The sequence below is a fragment of the Ursus arctos genome, unplaced genomic scaffold (genome assembly GCF_023065955.2).
Source record: "Ursus arctos isolate Adak ecotype North America unplaced genomic scaffold, UrsArc2.0 scaffold_5, whole genome shotgun sequence".
Lineage (NCBI taxonomy): Eukaryota > Metazoa > Chordata > Mammalia > Carnivora > Ursidae > Ursus > Ursus arctos.
Genome location: NW_026623067.1, coordinates 32,290,747 through 32,311,526, shown reverse-complemented (window position 1 = coordinate 32,311,526; position 20,780 = coordinate 32,290,747). Strand labels below are relative to the sequence as shown.

General features: G+C 39.8%; 1 protein-coding gene across 1 annotated transcript in view; it reads left to right on the top strand.

The window, feature by feature from the left end:
• CUNH5orf15 (chromosome unknown C5orf15 homolog) overlaps positions 1–20,780 on the top strand; it is a 60,614-nt gene that overhangs the window by 15,225 nt on the left and 24,609 nt on the right. The gene's annotated exons all lie outside the window — the stretch shown is intronic.

The window sequence follows — 20,780 nt, the reverse complement described above, 5'->3', positions numbered from 1 at the left end:
TGGGAGGAAGCTAAAGTGACGAGCTTGTTTTTGTTCCTTTTAGCAGTAGTACTCTGCCTCTATGAATCCTCTTAGATTTCTAAATCCTACTTTAGGTCTAGTTTTCTGCTAGGTACTGAAGTTTATTGTAAACTGTGGCAAAGTAGGATTGCAAAGAAAAGTAAGCAGCTGAATCAGTGTATACTTTCTAGCATTCTGGCCTCCCTGTTGTCTCCCTGTTGAAGGTTCCCCTATTAGGAAGCTCCTACCCGCTTAGTGGATCTAGGGTTCTTGGGCTTTTCTGATGGCACAGTCTTTGCATTCCACGCCCCGTGCTGCAATCAAGTACCTTTGACTTTTGGAGCATCACATCATACATTGATTAAAAATGCTGCCAGTGGGGTGCCTGACTGGCTCAGTTGGTGGAGCATCTGATTCTTGATCTCGGGGTTGTGAATTTGAACCCCATGTTGGGTGTGGAGATTACTTAAAAAACATAAATCTTATTTTTTTTATAATAATATTTTTTATTATATTATGTTAGTCACCATACAGTACATCCCTGGTTTTTGATGTAAAGTTCGATGATTCATTAGTTGTGTATAACACCCAGTGCACCATGCAATACGTGCCCTCCTTACTACTCATCACCAGCCTATCCCATTCCCCCACCCGCCTCCCCTCTGAAGCCCTCAGTTTGTTTCTCATAGTCCATAGTCTCTCATGCTTCATTCCCCCTTCTGATTACCCCCCCTTCCTTTATCCCTTTCTTCTCCTACCGATCTTCCTAGTTCTTATGTTCCATAGATGAGAGAAATCATATGATAATTGTCTTTCTCTGCTTGACTTATTTCACTTAGCATTATCTCCTCCAGTGCCATCCATGTTGCAGCAAATGTTGAGAAATCGTTCTTTTTGATAGCTGAGTAATATTCCATTGTGTATATGGACCACATCTTCTTAATCCAGTCATCTGTTGAAGGGCATCTCGGCTCCTTCCATGATAAATCTTATTTTTTAAAAAAAGATTTTATTTACTTGAGAGAGAGAGAATGAGTGGGGTGAGGGGCAGAGGGAGAGGGAGAGAGGATCTCAGGCAGACTCCCTGCTGAGCAGGGAGCCTGATGTGGGGCTCGATTCAAGGACCCCAGGATTTTGACCTGAGCTGAAGGCAGCCGCTTAACTGACTGAGTCACCCAGGTCTTGGGGCACCTAGGTGGCTCAGTCAGTTAAGTGTCTGCCTTTGGCTCAGGTCACGATCCCGGGGTCCTGGGATCTAGCCCCACATCTGGCTCCCTGCTCAGCGGGGAGTCTGCGTCTCCCTCTGCTCCCCCCCACTCATGTGCTCGCTCTCTCAAATCTTTTAAAAGAAACCCCCCAAAACCCCCATAAATCTTAAAAAAAGAAATCTGCCGAAGTCTTAACAGAGGTACCTGTGCTTCTGGGTTGTAAATATGAATATAATTCAGATATACAGGTGTACATTATAATTTTTAAGTCAGTTTGATCTCAGAATTTTGGGTCTTGCTTTTTACCTAACAAATCATGAATATTTTCCATATCATTAATATTTTTAAAAAACATTTACTAGCTACATAGTTTATTTAGCTGTTTTCCTGTTGAATGTTTAGGTGGTTTCCAATTTTTGGTTCTGTTTCTATGTGATGAACATTTCTGTTTTGGAATCAGTGTGTTGGGTTACATGAGGCAGAGGAGGCATACCTAGGACCGGATGGCACAAAGGAGACCCACACTTGGGTCCTACAGCACCAGTGTAGCCCGCTTACGTGTGCTGTCTGCTCCCTTCTCTGTGTCACATTCTGGGTAGACGAGGCACTCTGCACCAAATGTGGAAATAGTGGCATACTGGATTACCTTTTGGTTCCGATTCTGTATCTTACCTGAAAAGGAATGTTTTGAAACTGCTAAGGCAGATGGAAACAGACGTTTTGAATTTGTGCAGGCACAAATGTCTTGATTGGAGTTTTGATTTTAGATGTGATCTCATGAGGGTGAGTGCAGTCTCTTTAGAATGTGTGCAGGGGGCGGCCCTCTCTTTTTTTTCCCTAGAATGTAAGCTTGAGAACGGAAGATTGGCTCTTACTCATCTCTGGCCCATATTCAGCCCTGCCTGGCTCCTGCTAGGCCCCTTGAAATTGTTCAGTGATGTGTTTGTGAAATTAGGTAAGAAGAAAATCAAGAAAAATGATGCTCGGCACTGGCTCACGTAGTTGGCATATGGTCTAATAATACTACTGACATTCAGGACCCAGAACTGCACACAGTAGGGGAGAACCAAGATGTGGTGTGTCAGCTTTATCTGAACAGCCACATTCCTACATGGTGTGAGATAATAGCCCTTACTCCCCAAATCCCAGGTTGTGATCAGAGCAGCTGCTGTCCATGAAGGCAAAGGGGATCGAGGAGGCCACTGCTGGTGCAGCTGCCCAAAGTGTCCACTTCTTTCTCTGTCTCTGGCTGACTTTGCCTTTTCTCAGCTTGGTCTGCTGGTGCAATAGTTTGCCTCCCTTCTAGGTCCAGTGGTGCCAGGGTCTAGCAGAAGTGCAAGAGGTTGAAAGTATTCAGAGGGCCTAATGTCTTCCAAGGGAGTGAGAAAGGAGGCTGTCCTGAGGTTTGAAGTCAGTCTGTGAACACAATTCTTTTCACCTATGTTTTTACTTTGAGGAGGACATTGCTGGGACAGATTCTGCAAATAGACCTGGGGTCATTTCTGACTCCCATCTGAGGAACCAGGTGGTAGTGACCTGCTGTCTGGGTGATGGGACTCAAGGAGCCTGATTTTGGAGTGGTAAGCAGCAGCTTCTATGCTTTAAGTTCCAACCCTGCCTCTTTGCCGGCTCCCTCCTCAGGAGTCCCGGGCTCCTCTGCCCCGGCTCCTTTGGAAGATTTTCTCCACCTGACACCTAATATCTCCCACTTTAAACCCAATGCTTCTTTTTCTTGCAGCCCCCAAACGGCCTCATTTCTCTGCTGGGTAATGATGGCATGTTCTGGGAATCCTTTATTTCCCGCACACCCCTCTCATAAGGTCCCTTGTGCTTCTCTGCCAGGCCACCCCTTGGCATGTGGATTGGACGGCACCCCCATGTGAGACTCTTCTAAAGGAGACAGTGCCTTGCAGTGGGTTAGAACTACTAACCGTGGTAGGCCCTGGAATCAGACAGGTCTGGGTTGAATTAAATTAACATTCCGGGCCTGACCTTAAAACTGAGTCCTCCATTTTGTAGCCTCTAGGGAGAGGCCAAACATATTTCCTGTTACCTTTGGGTGTGAGAAAAGGCCTGGGGTCTTGAGGGCTAACTTGAATGCCCTGGGCTTTGCTGGAGCTAAGATGTCCTGGCCCGTGTTGCACCTACCTGCCCTTCTAGGAAGGCAGACCTGGGGAGAAATGGAGGGGAAAGAGGAGAGGGATGAGGTCAAGCCGGAATGACCTTGGTCTGAGCTCTTTATGGTTTAAATCAGTCTCCTACCTTGTAAAATTGGCAGTTGAGTACCTCAGGTTTGTCAGGAAAAGAAAATGGATTTATGCTGGAGGAAGGATTTTGTGTGGAGAGAGGAGTTTCCAACATGTCACCACAGAAGAGCCAGCTCAAGGCTTGGGACCACCAAGGATTGAGAGCCTAAAAGCGCTGCTCAGGGGCTGCCTACAGTCCTGATGATGAGGGAGCCGAAGGCTCCTGAAGACAAAGCGTAAGCTGACACTGGCAACCTCCCCGCACCCCCCCTCCTGGGTGGGGCCTGTGTGACATTCTTCCAGGAAGCTCCCAACTATCTTAATGTTAATACCTTGCTAGAGGGAAAAACAACCTTAACTTGACAATGGCAAGGCCTCTGGTATCTTGTAGGTCCTCCTCAGCATACAAAAAAAAATTTTTTTTTTTGATGCAAGTATATATTATAAAATTATTACCATAGGGGCGCCTGGGTGGCACAGCGGTTGAGCGTCTGCCTTCGGCTCAGGGCGTGATCCCGGCGTTATGGGATCGAGCCCCACATCAGGCTCCTCCGCTATGAGCCTGCTTCTTCCTCTCCCACGCCCCCTGCTTGTGTTCCCTCTCTCGCTGGCTGTCTCTATCTCTGTTGAATAAATAAATAAAATCTTTAAAAAAAAAAAGATTACCATAAACAGGTTAGTTACCACCTCCATCACCTCCTGTAGTTTTATCGTGTGTGTGTGCGCGCGCGTGTGCATGTGCGTGTGTGTGTGTGTGTGTGTGTGTGTGTTGAGAACTTTTAAGATTTACTCTCTTAGGGACTTGCAAGTATACAATACAGTATTATTAACTATAGTCACCATTTTATACATTAGATCCCCAGAACTTATTCATCTTATAAATGGAAATTTGTACCTTTGGCCAACAGCTCCCCCTCCACCCCCAGCCCCTGGTAACCACCAATGTACTCTATGGGTTTGACTTTTTTAGATTCCCCATGTAAGTGAGCTTGTGTGTGCACACCAGCCCAATAAGGTAGTTACTATTATTCCCGTTTCACAGATGAGGAAACAGAAGCCTACAGAGTTAAGCCACTTGCCTGAGGTCATAGAACTGGTTAAGAGAGAGCTGGGATTTGAGTTCAGGTCAGGACTGACCGCAGACACCATGTTCTTCATCGCTAATTGCTTGCTGTTAGAGAAAAAGAGACAGCTACAGAAAAGAAGAAAAAGTACCCAAAGTTTCTGGGCCCTTAGGCCGTAACCATTTAGGTGTATTCTCTTTTCATTTAAAGTTGCTTTTATTCTGAATATAACATAATACCCTATAGGAAAATACATCAAGCAAATGTACAGCTTAATAAATCATTACAAACCAAATGCTTGCGTTGCTAATTGCCCAGATAGAAACATAGAACTTTGCTAGCCCCTAAGCTCCCCTTTCTCGTCACTGTCTTCTTCTCTCCATAAGGAGCTATTATTTTGACCTTTGTGGCAATTACTACCTTGCTTTTCTTTTTAGATTTATCCCCAAAGTACATATGCCTACACACTGTGATTTAGGCAGTTTTGGACTTTTATATAAATTGAATCCTATAGTACGCATTGTATATATTCTTTTGTGATTTCTTTCATCCTACATTATGAAGGCGAAATTCATCACGCTAGTTCATTTGTTTTCATTGCTGTATGGTATTCTATTGTAAGAGTATACCGTAATATAGTTTTCTGGTCTACTCTCGATGGATATTGGAGTTATTTCCAGTTGCAGACTAGTATGGATGACAGTGTTAGCAACACTCTTATACGTATATATATCCTCCATTACGTAATGTAGGAGTGTTTGCATTTCTGATGGTATACACCTGGGAGTCAACTTCTAGATGCAGACGTTGAACTTGAACAGCTAATTCCAGTTTTCTCAAGTGTTTGGACCAATTTATGTTCCTTCTAGCAGTGTGGGAGACTTCCTGCTGCTCTACATCCTTGCTAGCCCTTGGTGTTGTTAGTGTCCTTAATTTTAACTATTCTGGTGGATCCGTGGGGGCATCTCATTGTGGTTTGACTGCATTTCTCTGATGATTCATCTTTTTTTTTTTAAAAGATTTTTATTTATTTGAGAGAGAGAGACAGAGAAAATGAGTGGGGGAGGGGCAGAGGGAGAGGGAGAAGCCAACTCCCCACTGAGCAGGGAACCCAATGTGGGGCCCAATCTTAGTACCCCAAGGTTGTGACCTGAGGCAAAGGCAGATGCTTAACCGATTGAGTCACCCAGGTGCCCCTGATGATTAGTCTTATTAATCATTTTTTCCCCTTGTTTATTGGAATGTTCTGTTTTGTGGACTTATTCAACTCTCTTGCTTATTTTTCTATTGGATTATCTGTCTTTTTCTTACTGTTTTGTGGGCGTTCTCTATTCTGGATATGAGCCCTTAGTTGGTTACTCAAATCCATTTTTTTACTCTATGTCTGGCTTGTCTTGGCACTCTATTAAGGGTGTCTTTTGATGAACAGAAGTTCTCAAAGTTTTTTTGAGGAAATTATAGCTCTTTTATTTGTATACTTTACATGCATAAATTCACAGATTTTAAATGTTCACTTTAATCAGTTTTGACAGTTGTATATATATGTGTAACTGCCACCCCAGATAACATAAACAATATTTCCATCACCCCAGAGAGTTCCCTAGTACCTCTTTCCAGACCCTTCTTTACCCATCTGCCAGAGGTAACCACTTTCTGATTTCTATCACTGCCGATTAGTTCTGCTTGTTCTAGAATTACATATAGATGGAATGAAAAGTATGCATTCTCTTGTGTCTGACTTCTTTTGGTCAACATAATGTTTTCGTTTTTTTGTTTTTAGATTCACCGAAGTTATTGGATTATCAGCAGTTCATTACTTTTTTTTTGAGAGAGAGAGAGAGAGAGCAAGCAGGGGGAAGGGCAGAGGGAGAGGGAGAGAGGGAATCTTAAGCAGGCTCCATGCCCAGTGTGATGCCCAACTCAGGGCTCAATCTCATGACCCTGAGATCCATGACCCGAACTGGAACTGAGAGTCAGATGCTTAGCTGACTGAGCCACCCAGGTGCCCAGGAAGTTTGTTACTTTTTATAGCTGAGTAGTATTTATTGAGTGAATAGATCACAATTTGTTTATTCAGCCTCCTGTCGATTATTTCTAGATATATATACATAAATCTCTCTCTGGATTTAATATATATTATACAGATATTAAATATATTGATGATGTATTTTAATGACTTAATTATATTTAATAATTAATATATTAAATATATAGTGTAAATATATATGTTAAACTTTAAATTTTGAGATAATTATAGATTAATATGCAATTGTAAGAAATAATATAGAGATCCTGTGTATCCTTTACCCAATTTCCCTCAATAACAATTTGCAAAGCTGTAGTACAATATCACAACCAGGATATGACCTCGATGGTGTCAAAACACAGAGCATTTCTATCACCGCAAGGACTCTGCTTGTTGCCCTTTTGTAGGCATGCCCATTTCTCTCGCACTCAGAGAATCTCCTTAATCCCTAGCAACCACTGATCTGTTCTCCATTTCTATTATTTTATCCTTTCAAGAGTGTTGTATAAATGGAATCACATAGTATGTAACCTTTTGGGATTGGTTTTTTCACTCAGTATCATCCTCTGGAGATTTACTTAGGTCTTTCCTTTGTCTGTCTTTCTTTCTCTTTCTTTCTTTCTTTCTTTCTTTCTTTCTTTCTTTCTTTCTTTCTTTCTTTCTTTCTTTCTTTCTTTCTTTCTTTTTTCTTTCATAGAATTTAGTGAGTCATCAGTTGCATATAACACCTAGTGCTCGTTACATCACATGCCCTCCTTAATGCCCATCACCCAGCTACCCCATCCCCCACCCACCCTCCCTCCAGTAACCCTCAGTTTGTTTCATAGAGTTCAGTGGGTCTTATGGTTTGCCTCCCTGTCTGTTTTCATCTTGTTTCATTTTTCCTTCCCTTTCCCTATGTTCATCTGTTTTGTTTCTTAAATTCCACATATCAGTGAGATCATATGATAATTGTCTTTCTCTGACTTATTTCACTTAGCATAATACCATCTACTTCCATCCATGTTGTTGCAAATGGCAAGATTTCCTTCTTTTTGATGGATGAGTAATATTCCACTATATATATATAGTTTGGCTACCGTGGACATTGCTGCTATAAACATGGGGGTGCGTGTGCTCCTTCCAATCACTATATTTGTATCCTTTGGATAAATACCTGCAGTGCAACTGCCAGGTCGTAGGGTAGCTCTATTTTTAACTTTCTGAGGAACCTCCACACTGTTCTCCAGAGTAGCTGTACCAGTTTACATTCCCACCAACAGAGGGTTGGTTAAGAGGGTTCCCCTTTCCTGCATCCTCACCAACATCTGTTGTTTCCTGCCTTGTTAATTTTAGCCATTCTGACCAGTGTGAGGTGGGATCTCAATGTGGTTTTGATTTGTATTTCCCTGATGCTGAGTGATGTGGAGCATTTTTTTATGTGTCAGCCATCGGATGTTTTCTTTGAAGAAATGTCTGTTCATGTCTTCTGTCCATTTCTTGACTGGGTTTTTTGTTTTTGTCACCCAGGTTCTTTCAAGCATCAGTAGTTCTTTGCTTTTTATTGCTGAGTGGTTTTCCATGGAATGGATGTACCACACACCCTTTAACCATCCACCTGTTCCAGGATGTTTGGGTTGTTTCTGGTCTTTGACTGTTATGAGTAAAGCTGCTCTATAAACATTTGTGTGCAGATTTTTGTGTGAATATAAGTTTTCATTTCTGTGGAATAAATGCCTAGGACTGCAATTGCTGCATTATAGGGTACTTGCATATTTAGTTTCTTAAGAAAGTCCTAAAATGTGTTCCAGAGTGACTGTCCTATTTTACATTCCTACCAGCAACATGAGTGACCCAGTTTCTCTGCATCCTCACCAACATTTGGTATTGTTACTGTTTTTTACTTTAGCCATTTTGATAGGTGTGATATCTTATTATGGTTTTAGTTAGAGTTTCCTTAATAGATAATGATGGTGAACATCTTTTCATGTACTTGTCATTTGTATATCCTTTTCAGTGAAATGCCTTTTAATGCCTTTTGCACATGTTATAATGGGATTATTTGCTTTTTGCTGTTTTTTTAATTCTGTTGGTTTTTTTAAAAAACTTTTTTATTATGGTAAAATATAAAATTTATCATTTTAACCATTTTAAGTATACAATTCAATGGCATTAATTTCATTGGCACTGTTGTGCAACCATCACCACTAATTGTTTCCAAAACTTTTTCATCATCCCAACAGAAACTCTGCAATCATTAAGCAATAACCGCCCTTCCCCTCCCCCCACCTCCTCCCCTACCCCTGGTAACCTCTAATCTACTTTATGTCTCCATGAATTTGCCTACTCTAGATATTTCACAGAAACGGAATCATGCAGTATTTGTTCTTTTGTGTCTGGCTTATTTCACTTAGCATTAATATATTCCTGTTGTAGCATGTATCAGAACTTCATTCCTTTTTATGGATGAGTAATATTCCGTTGTATGTATATACCACATTTTGTTTATCCACTCATTTGCTGGTGGACACTTAGCTGGATTCCACCTTACAGCTATTTTGAATATTGCTGCAATTAACATTGGCATACAAATATCTATTTGAGTCCTTGCTTTCAGTTCTTTCGGGTATATACCTAGGAGTGAAATTGCTGTGTCATGTGGTAATGTTCGATTTAGCTTTTTGAGGAACTGCCAGACTACCACAGCAGCTGTCCATTTGTACATTTCCACTACCAGTGGATGAGGGTTCCAACTCCACTTCTTTGTGAACACTTGTTATTTTCACTTATTTATTCATTTGTTTATATTCTAGTAGGTATGAAGTGGTATCTTATTGTGGTTGCCATTTGCATTTCCATAATGACTAAGAATGTTGAGTATCTTTTCATGTGCTTATTGGCCATTTGTGTATTTCCAAAGAAGTGTCTATTCAAATTCTTTGTCCATTTTTTGATAAGTTTCTTTGTCTTTTTGTTGTTGAGTTTTAGGAATTCTTTATATATTTTGGATCGTAATTCCTTATCAGATATATGATTTGCAAATATTTTCTCCCATTCTGTAGATTGTCTTTTCACTTTCTTTATCTGTCCCTTGATGCACAAAAGTTTTTAATTTTGATAAGGTTCAATTTTTCTGTTTTTTCTTTTCTTGCTTTGCTTTTTAAAAAAATATTTATTTATTTGAGAGAGAAAGCGAGAGCACAAGTGTGGGGTGGGAGAAGGGCAGAGGGAGAGGAGGAAGCAGAATCCCCACTGAGTGTGAAGCCAAATGTGTGGCTCAATCCCAGGACCCTGAGATCATGACCTGAGCAGAAAGCAGATGCTTAACCAACTGAGTCATCCAGGAAACCCTTAAAAAATTTATTTTATGATGAAGGATAATTGGAAGGCAGGCAGGCAAGGACCACCCCCCCCCCCGCCCCCGCCGCTGCCGCCAAGAGGAAACCACCCTTAAGAGGATTTTACACTGCCCTGGAAGGAGCCCTCCACCCTTTCCCATATGATAGATAGATGACAAACCTGATTGGATGACAGGTGTAGGGAGGGTTAATCAGATTGAACAGCCTGCCAACAAGCCCATAAAAACCCCTAGACTTAGAAACTCTGGTGGCAACCCCTTTGGGTTCCCTCCCTCCTTGGGAGCTTTGTAATATCACTTTGCTATTGCTCCATAAACGTTGCTTTGCTGCCCACCACTCTGTCTGATCTACTTCTTCATTCTTCGAAGTGGTGTGACCAAGAACTGTGGGCACCTACGGAGAGAGAAAATCCTGCAACATTTTACATTGAAGTATAGTTAAAATACAGTGTTTTATTAGTTTCAGGTGTACAATATAGTGAATCATCACTTTCATACATCACCAATGCTTGACAAATGCACTCTTTAATCCCCATCACCTATTTCACCCATTCCACCCCCCACCTCCCCTCTGGTAACCATCTGTTTGTTCTCCATATGTAAGAGTCCATTTCTTGGTTTCTCTCTCTCTGTCTCTTTTTCCTTTGCTTTTTTTTTTTTTTCTTAAAATCCACACATGAGTGAAATCATATGCTATTGTCTTTCTCTGATTGACTTATTTCGCTTAGCATTATATTCTCCAGCTCCATCCATGTCATTGGAAATGGCAAGATTTCATTATTTTTTTATGGCTGAATAATATTCCATTGTGTATATATACCACATCTTCTTTATCTGTTCATCCTTGGATGGACACTTGGGCACTTCCAAAATTTGGCTGTTGTCAATATTGCTGCTGTAAACATTGGGGTGCATATAGCCCTTTGAATTAGTGTTTTTGTATTTTATTTCATTGTAGTTCCAGTATAGTTAATACACAGTGTTGTATTAGTTTCAGTTGTACAGTATAATGATTCCACAATTCCATACATCACCCAGTGCTCATCATGACAAGTGCTTCCTTAATCCCTATCACCTATTTCACCCATTCCCCCCTCTACCTTCCCTTTGGTGACCATCAGTTTATTCTCTATAGTTAGGAGTCTGTTTCTTGTCTTGTCTTGTCTCTCTCTCTCTTTTTTTCCCTTTGGTTGTTTGTTGCAATCATATGGTATTTATCTTTCCTTGACTGACTAATTTTGCTTAATATTATACTCTCTAGCTCTATCCATGTCAATGCAAATGGCAAGATTTCATTCTTTTTTAAGACTGAATAATATTCCATTGTATATATGTAGCACATCTTTATCCATTCATCAATTGATGGACACAGGCTGTTAGCATAATTTGGTACTGTGAATAATGCTGCTATAAACATCAGGGTGCATGTAGCCCTTTGTATAATTGTGTTTGTATTTTTTGGGTAAATACCCAGTAGTGTGATGACTGAATCATAGGGCAGTTCTATTTTTAACTTTTTGAGGAAGCTCCATACTGTTTTCCAGTGTGGCTGCACCAGTTTGCATTCCCACCAACAGTGTGAAATGTTCTTTTTTCTCCACATCCTCTCCAACACCTGTTGTTCTTCTGTTTTTGATTTTAGCCGATCTGGCAGGTGTGAGGTCATATCTCAGTGTACTTTTTTTTGTTGTTGTTTGTTTAAATAGTAACTTTTGGTGTTATCTTTTGTTTTATTTATTTATTTTTAAAGTAAACTGCACCTGCAACATGGGGCTTGAACGCAGATCAAGAGTCGCATGCTCTACCAACTGAGCCAGCCAGGCATCCCCTTTTGTAGTTTTGATTTGCATTTCCCTGACGATGAGTGATGTTGAGCATCTTTTCATGTCTCTTGGCCATCTGGATGTCTTCTTTGGAGAAATGTCTGTTCATGTCTTCTGCCCATTTTAAAATTGAATTGTTTTTTGGGTTTTGAGTTTTATAAATTCTTTATATATTTTGGATACTAACCCTTTACTGGATATATCATTTGCAAATATCTTCTCCCATTCCATAGGTTGCCTTTTAGTTTTGCTGATTTTTTTCCTTTGCCGTGCAGGAGTTTTTTTATTTTGATGAAGTCCGAATATTTTATTTTTGCTTTTGTTTCCCTTGCCTCAGGTGACATATCTAGAAAAATATTGCTACAAGCTGGTGTCAGGGAAATTACTTCCTGTGCTCTTTTCTAGGATTTTTATGGTTTCAAGTCTCACATTTAGGTCTTTAACCCATTTTGAATTTATTTTTGTGTAAGGCGAAAGAAAATCGTCCAGTTTCATTCCTTTGCATGTTGCTGTTGAGTTTTCCCAACACCATTTGTGTGAGAGTCTTTTTTCCATTTGATATTCTTTCCTGCTTTCTAGAAGATTAATTGACCATATAATTGTGAGTTTATTTCTGGGTTTTCTATTCTATTCTGTTGATCCATGTGTCTGTGTTTGTGCCAGTACTGTACTGTTTTAATCACTACCGCTTTGTAATATAACTTGAAGTCTGGAATTGTGATATTGCCGGCTTTGCTTTTCTTTTTCAAAATTGCTTCGGTATTCGGGGTCTTTTGTTCCATATAAATATTAGGATATTTTTGTTCCAGTTCTGTGAAAATGCTTTTGGTACTTTGATAGGGATTGCATCAAATGAGTAGATTGCTTTGGGTAGTATTGACATTTTCATAATATTTGTTCTTCCAATCCATGAACATGGAATTTCTTTCCATTTCTTTGTGTTGTCTTCAATTTTTTTCATTAGTGTTTTATAGTTTTCAGAATTCATGTCTTTCACTTCTTCGGTTAGTTTTATTCCTAGGTATCTTATTATTTTTGGTGTAGTTTTAAATGGTATTGTTTTCCTAATTTCTCTTTTTGCTGCTTCATTATTAATGTATAGAAATGCAATACATTTCCACACATTGGCTTTCTATCCTATGACTTTCCTGAATTCATTTATCAGTTTTAGTATTTTTTTGGTGGAGTCTTTAGGGTTTTCTATATATAGTATCATGTCATCTGCAAATGGTGAAAGTTTTTCTTCTTCCTTACTGATTCGAATGTCTTTAATTTCTTTTTGTTGTCTGAGTGCTGAGGCTAGGACTTGCAGTACTATGTCAAATGAAAGTGGTGAGACATCCTTGTCTTGTTCCTGACCTTAGGGGGAAAGCTCTCAGTCTTTCTCCATTGAGGATGATGTTGGCTGTGGATTTTTCATATATGGCCTTTATTATGTTGAGGTATGTTTTCTCTAAACCTACACTGTTGAGGGGTTTTATCATGAATGGATGTCGTACTTTGTCAAATGCTTTTTCTGCTTTCACTGACATGATCATTTGGTTTTTTATCTTTTCTTTTATTGATGTGCTATATCATGTTGATTGATTTGCTAATATTGAACCACACTTGCATCCCCGGAATAAATCCCACTTGATTGTGGTGAAATGATTTTTTAAGGTGTATTGTTGGATTCTGTTTGCCAGTATTTTGTTAAGGATTTTTGCATCTGTGTTCATCAGAGATATTGGCCTGTAGTTCTTTTTCGTGGTGTCTTTTAACTGGTTTTGGTATCAGGGTGATACCTCATAGAATGAATTTGGAGGTTTTTCTTCCTCTGTTTTTTGGAATAATTTGAGTAGAATAGGCATTAACTCTTCTTTAAACATTTGGTAGAACTCACCTGTGAGTTCTGGTCCTGGGAGCTTTTGGATTACTAATTAAATCTCCTTGCTGGTGATCAGTCTGTTCAAACTGTCTATTTATTCTTACTTCAGTTTTAGTAGTTTGTATGTTTCTAGAAATTTATCTATTTCTTCTATGTTGTCTAATTCATTGGAATATAGTTTTTCATAATATTCTCTTACTATTGTTTGTATTTCTGTGGTGTTTGTTGTTAATTCTCCTCTTTCATTGGTGATTTTGTTTACTTGAGTTCTCTTGATATAGAAAATGTTGGGGTTCAGAGCTGACAGCCAAGAAAGAATTCTTGAGACATCTTTGGTGCAAAAATGTGGTTTTACTAAAGTACAGGGACAGGACTTATGGGCAAAAAGAGCTGCACTGGGGTTGTGGCAGGTGACTGATATACTTTCTGGCTGAGAGGGGGTTAGGGGTAGTGTAAGTCTCTAAGGAATTTTGGAGGCAAGGTTTCCAGCACCTTGAGGGGCTAGCAATTGTTAGGAAAAGGACATGTATTACTGTCTCCTAACACCTTAGTCATGAGACCCTTCAGATGTATATCAGTGGGCCGTATGCTTGGGGGATGATTGCCAATATGTATCTTGGAGGATAGAGATAAAGGAAGCTTCCAAAGGGATTTTTGTGTGTTAAAAAAGACTTCCAGGATCCTGGGGGTGGGGTGGGGTGGGGTGGGGTGCGGTGGGTGGGGTAATGATAAGCTAAGATTGCCTTTTGCTCTTAGCAGAGTGTCAACATTGAGGCAGTTGAGTCCCTAGAGGAATGTCACTCTGCCTGTTTCAAGGACTTTTCAATGGGCTGTAGGCAGTAAGGAAATTTAATTTTTTTCTTTTGCCTTTGTTTCCCGCATCATTCCCTCCAGAACAGTTTTGACCCTTAAATCTTTAAGGTTCCTGAGGGTTTAAGATCTCATCTTCTATAAATTATTCCTGCTGAATAGAAATGTAGAGGTGTCCCTACCTATGGGTCAACATTGGTCAGTTGGTGGCTTGTACACAGGAGTTATGAAAGGCAGAGGCAGTTGAATCCAAGGGAGACTGCATGTGTAGATCTTCCCAAGTGTAAAGGATTGTCTGTTGGCTTGAAGTTACAGCGGTGAGAGTCTTGGTACCTGGTGGAGAGACATGGGAGAAAACAGCAAAACATGATTAGAATTACAAAAGAAAATGGAGCCCAAGTAAGAGTCCTTTGATAGTTGAGAAAAAATCCTCCTCTAGTCCAGTAGTTTAACCAATCATTAAAGGAAAGAGAGGGGTCTTCTAAAGTTCCAATTTGAGTATTCATATCAGTTAGAAACCCAGAAATATTTTTGTGGTAATCTGGAACATATACACAGCATTCTGTTTTTATGATAGCACAAGTTCTACCTCGTGCGGAAGTTAAAACATCTAACGATGTTCCATTTTGTAAAACTGCCTGGTGCATTTGTGTTACTTTAGTGTTTAGTAGAGAAATGCTATTTTGAGGGTTTTAGGGCTTTCACTGTGTACTTATTAAGAGTTTCCGTGTGTCACACAACATTCTCCAGTCCCAAAGAAGGAGCAGAGATGGATGCTAGATGTTCATAGCAATGAAACACAGAATGTGTCCACCATTGTCTTAAATTTGGAAGGTTGGCTGGGTTTGTAATGGTTTTAATAATGCATCTGTGTATCTGGGCAAAACCCAGAGCACAGTGGCCTATCCAGCCTGGGGGAAGCCATGACTACAGGTTAGAGCTACATAGCCATTGGGTTGTATTAGGAGTCAGTCACCTAATTTTGGGTCTCCTTGAACTGTAGTCATGATATCAAGGGCCGTTTGGTTTTGGAGGGCCACTTTTCGAATTTGTGGGTGACTATGAGCTGGGCCTGGTTAAAGGTAGTTGTTGTATGCTTGGCTAAAGCCTCTATTTGCAATTTTACATCAGTAGAGATAGTTTCCAGGACAAATACGACTAAGGAATGAAACTATCAAGAAGCCCTGTTTGAGGTCCAGCCTTAACAATAGCCTAGTTATGAAAAATCACTGGCAAGTGGAAGACTTGTCTCAGGAGATAAGGGCATCCCCAAATGCATCATCTAATCCAATCATGGGGAAAGTGGGGCCATTCATTATCTCCACAAGTCCATCGTTAACCCCACGGAGTGGGGGCTTTTGAGGAGCAATTTTGTCATCCCAGCCACACAGAATTGTTAAGGTGATAGCTGAGTTAAACAATTGTTGGGAAATCAATCCCATTTTCCAGTTGTTCAAATAATCATATGCCCATGCCCATATGCCCTGGTATTACCCTCATAGAATAGCAAGTACAAAAAGATTTTCGTTCTTTCTTTCTTTCTTTCTTTCTTTCTTTCTTTCTTTCTTTCTTTCTTTTCTCTCTTTCTTTCTTTCTTTCTTCTCTCTCTTTCTCTCTCTCTCTCTCTTTCTTTCTTTTTTTTTTTTTTGAAGATTTTATTTATTTATTTGACAGAGAAAGAGAGAGTGAGAGAGGGAATATAAGCAGGGGCAGAAGCAGAGGGAGAACCAGGCTTCCCACTGAATAGGGAGCCTGATGAGGGGCTTGATTCCAGGACCCTGAGATCATGACCTGAGCTGAAGGCAGATGCTTAACAACTGAGCCACACAGGTGCCCTGAAGATTTTCTATACATGAGCTATTGTGGCAATTTCTGTGAAGTCTACCTCATGTTGTCTAGCTTAGGCAAACAACTATCAAAGACAATGCTTTCCATTAATCTATCCGTCAGGTCACTGATACATTCCTCTGCTTCCTGTAGTCTACTATTTATTCCACCTACTGTATTTTTAATTTCATTTATTGAGTTCTTCACCCCTGAAATGTAATTTTTTAATCTCTTTATCAAGGTTTTACTGATGTCTTCCACTCTTTTCTGAAGTTCACTGAATATCTTTATGATCATTATTTTAAATTCTTTATCAGGCATATTACTTATTTCTCTTTTGCTTAGCTCTCTTGTCCTATTCTTTCATTTGGGACATATTTTTCTGTCTCTTCATTTTGTCTACCTCTCTGCGTTTGTTTCTCTGTGTTAGGAAAGTCAGCTAGGTCTTCTGCTCTTGAAAGTAGTGGCTTTATGAAGAAGAGGTTGTGTCATGCCCTGCAGTGCAGTGCCGCCAGTTCACCAGAGTCTGGAACTTCAGAAAAGTCTTACGTGTGTTGCTTGCATCTTGCTATTATGTCTGAGTCATTTTTCCTTTCAGTACAGATGTCTGCAGTGACTCTTTGCCTATTGTGGGCTGTGCTTGCTCTATGTGATGTTAGTGAGACCCAGGATGGCTGGCTCTGAGGGGATATGACAACAGAAGGGCTTGGGGGCGGGGCGGCAGTGTTAGCAAAATTTGTACTGAGCCACTCGTCCTAGGCCCGATCCTCCACAGCCAGGTAGGTGCTGGGGGCATGGTGGTCAGGGCGCTTGGCATCTGTGTGGGTGGTGACTGGGCAGGGTGTGTTTGTGGTTTTATCAAAGTGTGCACTAAGCTGCTAGTCCTGGTCTGGCTCCCCTGAAGCCCAGTGGCTGCAGGGGTGCAGCATACAGAGGCAGTGGTTTGGTGGGGCAAGTTTAGTGTTAAAAATTGCACTGAGCCCAGAGCTGAGGCCAATAGTCTTGGAGAGAACAAACCTCAGGATAATTCATGGGCGGGGCACAGTGCTAGCAGGTTAGGTAGCAAGTGTCTCTGCAGTGCCACCTCCTGCAGGTGGCTCTGTGTTGCTGCTGGAAGGTGCGGGAGGATCATGGTGACTGCCAATTCCTTGTTTCCAGAGAAGTACCCCAACATGCTCCAAAATCAGTATAAACCAATCTCCTTCCTGTTGTGCAAACTGTTGCTTCTCTGTTGCCCCTCCTCGGGCTGATTCAATCTCTTTATCTGCTATAGATTTATAGAAATTTTCTGTTTTATCTCGAATCATTTAAGTGATTTGTGTGTTCCTAGAAATTGTCCATTTCATCTAGGTTATTGAATTTGTTGGCGTTACAACTGTTCTTAGTGTTCTCTTCTAATCCTTTTTATTTTTGAAATGTCAGTAGTAGTATCTTCACTTTAATTTTTGATTTTAGTTATTTGTATCTTCTCTTTTTCCTTTGTCAGTATAGTTAAAGGTTTGTCAGTTTTGTGACCTTTTCAAAGAATGAAATTTTAGTTTCATTGATTCTATTATTTTTCTGTTCTTTACTTCTTTTCTAATGTTTATTTTCTTCTTTCTGCTAGCTTTTTTATTTTTTTCATCTTTTTTTTTAAGATTTTATTTATTTATTTGACAGAGATAGAGACAGCCAGCGAGAGAGGGAACACAAGCAGGGGGAGTGGGAGAGGAAGAGGCAGGCTCCCAGCAGAGGAGCCTGATGTGGGGCTCGATCCCATAACGCCGGGATCACGCCCTGAGCCGAAGGCAGATGCTTAACTGCTGTGCCACCCAGGTGCCCCAATTTTTTTTTCATTTTTTTAAAAAGTAATCTCTACACCCAACGAGGGGCTTGAACTCATTAACTCAAGATCAAGAGTTGGATGCTCTCCTGACTGACCTAGCAAGGTGCCTCCTCTTCTGTTAGCTTTGAGTTTAGTTTGCTTTTCTTCTTCTTCTTCCTCCTCTCCCTCCCCGTCTTCTTTTTGTTTGTTCTTCAAGATATAAAGTTGAGATCTTTATTATTATTATAATTTTAATGCAAGCATTTACAGCTGTAAATTTCTCTCTGGGCATTGCCTCCTCTGTGTTCTGTAAGTTGTATTATATTGTGTTATCATTTAAATTCATCTTTATGTCTTTTCTAATTTCTCTTGTACTTCCTTGTTGGACCCATTGGTGTATATTTCAAAATTTCCACATATTTGTGAATTTTTCAGTTTATCTTCTGAATTATTTATTTCTAGCTTAATTCCATTGTGGTTGGAAAATATGCTTTGTATAAATTCAGTTTAAAAAATTGATTGAGACTTGTTTTATGGCCTAATATTTGGTCTGTTCTGGAGAATGCTCATTTAGACTTGAGAAGAATGTATGTGCTACTGTTGGATAGAACATTCTATATATGCCTTTTACACCTGGCTGGTTTATAGTGTTGTTTAAATCCTTATTGGTCTTCTGTCTGACTGTCTATTATTATTTTTATGTATGTGTGTATGTATCTATCTATATGTCTATCTTTAAGTAATCTCTGTGGCCAATGTGGGGCTTGGCTTGAACTCATGACCCCAAGATCAAGGATCGCATACTCTTCCGTCTGAGCCAGCCAGGTGTCCCTCTGTCCATTACTGAAAGTGGTGAATTGAAGTCTCTTATTGTAGAATTGTCTAGTTCTCCTTTCCATTCTGTTGTTTGCTGTATATATTTTGAGGCTCTGTTGTTTGGTTTATATATGTTTATACCTGTTATATTTTCTTGATGAATTGGCCCTTTTCTCAATGTATAATACCTTTCTTTAGAGTTTCTTTCAACAATTTTTAACTTGAAGTATTTTGGATGATATCACTTTAGGCATCCCAGTTCTCTTTTGGTTACATTTTGCAAGGAGTATCTTTTTCTGTCTTTTCACTTTCAACATATTTATGTCTTTGGATCTAAAGTGAATCTCTTGTGTACACAGCATGTATCTGGATAAAACTTTAAAGAAGCCATTCTACCAATCTCTGACTTTTCACTTGGAAAGTTTGATCCACTTACATTTAAAATAATTGCTGATAAGGAAAGACTTCTCTGATTTTGCTATTTGTTTTCTGTATGTCTTATACTTTTTTTGTTCCTCATTCTTCCATTACTGCCTTCTTTGATGTTTAACTGATTTTTTTTGTAGTGAACTGCTTTGATTGTATTCTCATTTACTTTTGTGTATATTCTATAGATATTTCCTTTGTGATTACCATGGGGATTATATTTAACATCCTGAATTTGTACCAATCTGTTTTAAAGCTCTGCTCTTATATAGCTCTGTCCTCCCTCCTTTATGTTGTCATCGCAGCTACCATCTTTATACATTGTGTGCCCAGTAGCATAGATTTATAATTATTTTTTATGTATTTGTCTTTTAAATCCTATAGGAAATAACAAGTAGACTTACAAATGAAAAATATAATAATAGCTTTTATATTTGTCCATGTATTTATCTTATCAGACACGTTTATTTTTTCATATGGTTCCTTGTTACTGTCTAGTGTCCTGTCATTTCAGTCTGAAGGACTCCCCGTGACATTCTTCTAGGGCAGTTCTAATAGTGCTGAACTCTCACAGCTTTCATTTATCTGGGAATGTCTTGGTTTCTCTTATTTTTTTTTTTTAAGATTATTTATTTATTTATTTGACAGAGATAGAGACAGCCAGTGAGAGAGGAAACACAAGCAGGGGGTGTGGGAGAAGAAGAAGCAGGCTCATAGCAGAGGAGCCTGATGTGGGGCTCGATCCCGTAACGCCGGGATCACGCCCTGAGCCGAAGGCAGACGCTCGACTGCTGTGCCACCCAGGCGCCCCGGTTTCTCTTATTTTTGAAGGACAATTTTGTTGGATTTAGAATTATTGGTTTTAAATTTCAGCAGTTTAACTATGTCATCCTCATTGTTTCTGGCTTCACTGGTCTCTGGTGAGAAATTGGCTGTTAATCTTACTGAGGATCTCTTGTATGTGGTGTGTTGCTTGTCTCTTGCTACTTTCAAGATTCTGTCTTTGTTTTTCAACAGTTTGATTCTAATGTGACTCAGTGTAGGTATTTTTGAGTTCATCTTACTTGGGAGTTTTTTGAGCTTTTTGGATTTTTGGATTTATAGATTCATGTTTTTCATCAAATTGGAGAAGTTTTTAGCTTTTATTTCTTCAAATATTCTTTCTGCTTTGTTCTTTCTCTCTTCTCCTTCTGGGGTTCCCACATGCATATGTTGCTCTGCTTGACGGTGTTTCACAGGTCTCTTAGATGCTGTTTGTTTCTTCTTTCTTTTTCCCGGCTCTCTAGACTTGGTAATATCAGTGGTCCTATCTTCAAGTTTGCTGACTTTATTTCGGCCTGCCAAAATCTGCTGTTGAATCCTTATGGTGAATTTCAGTTATTTTAGCTCACGAATTTCTGGATGTCTCAGCTGAGTGCCAGGAGAGTTAATGTGATATTAACATGTGCTAGTGAGATTTTTTTCACTTTGGCAGGGCCATAACGCCAATTTCCTTTAACACTTTTGCTCTCAACTCAGTAGCAGCT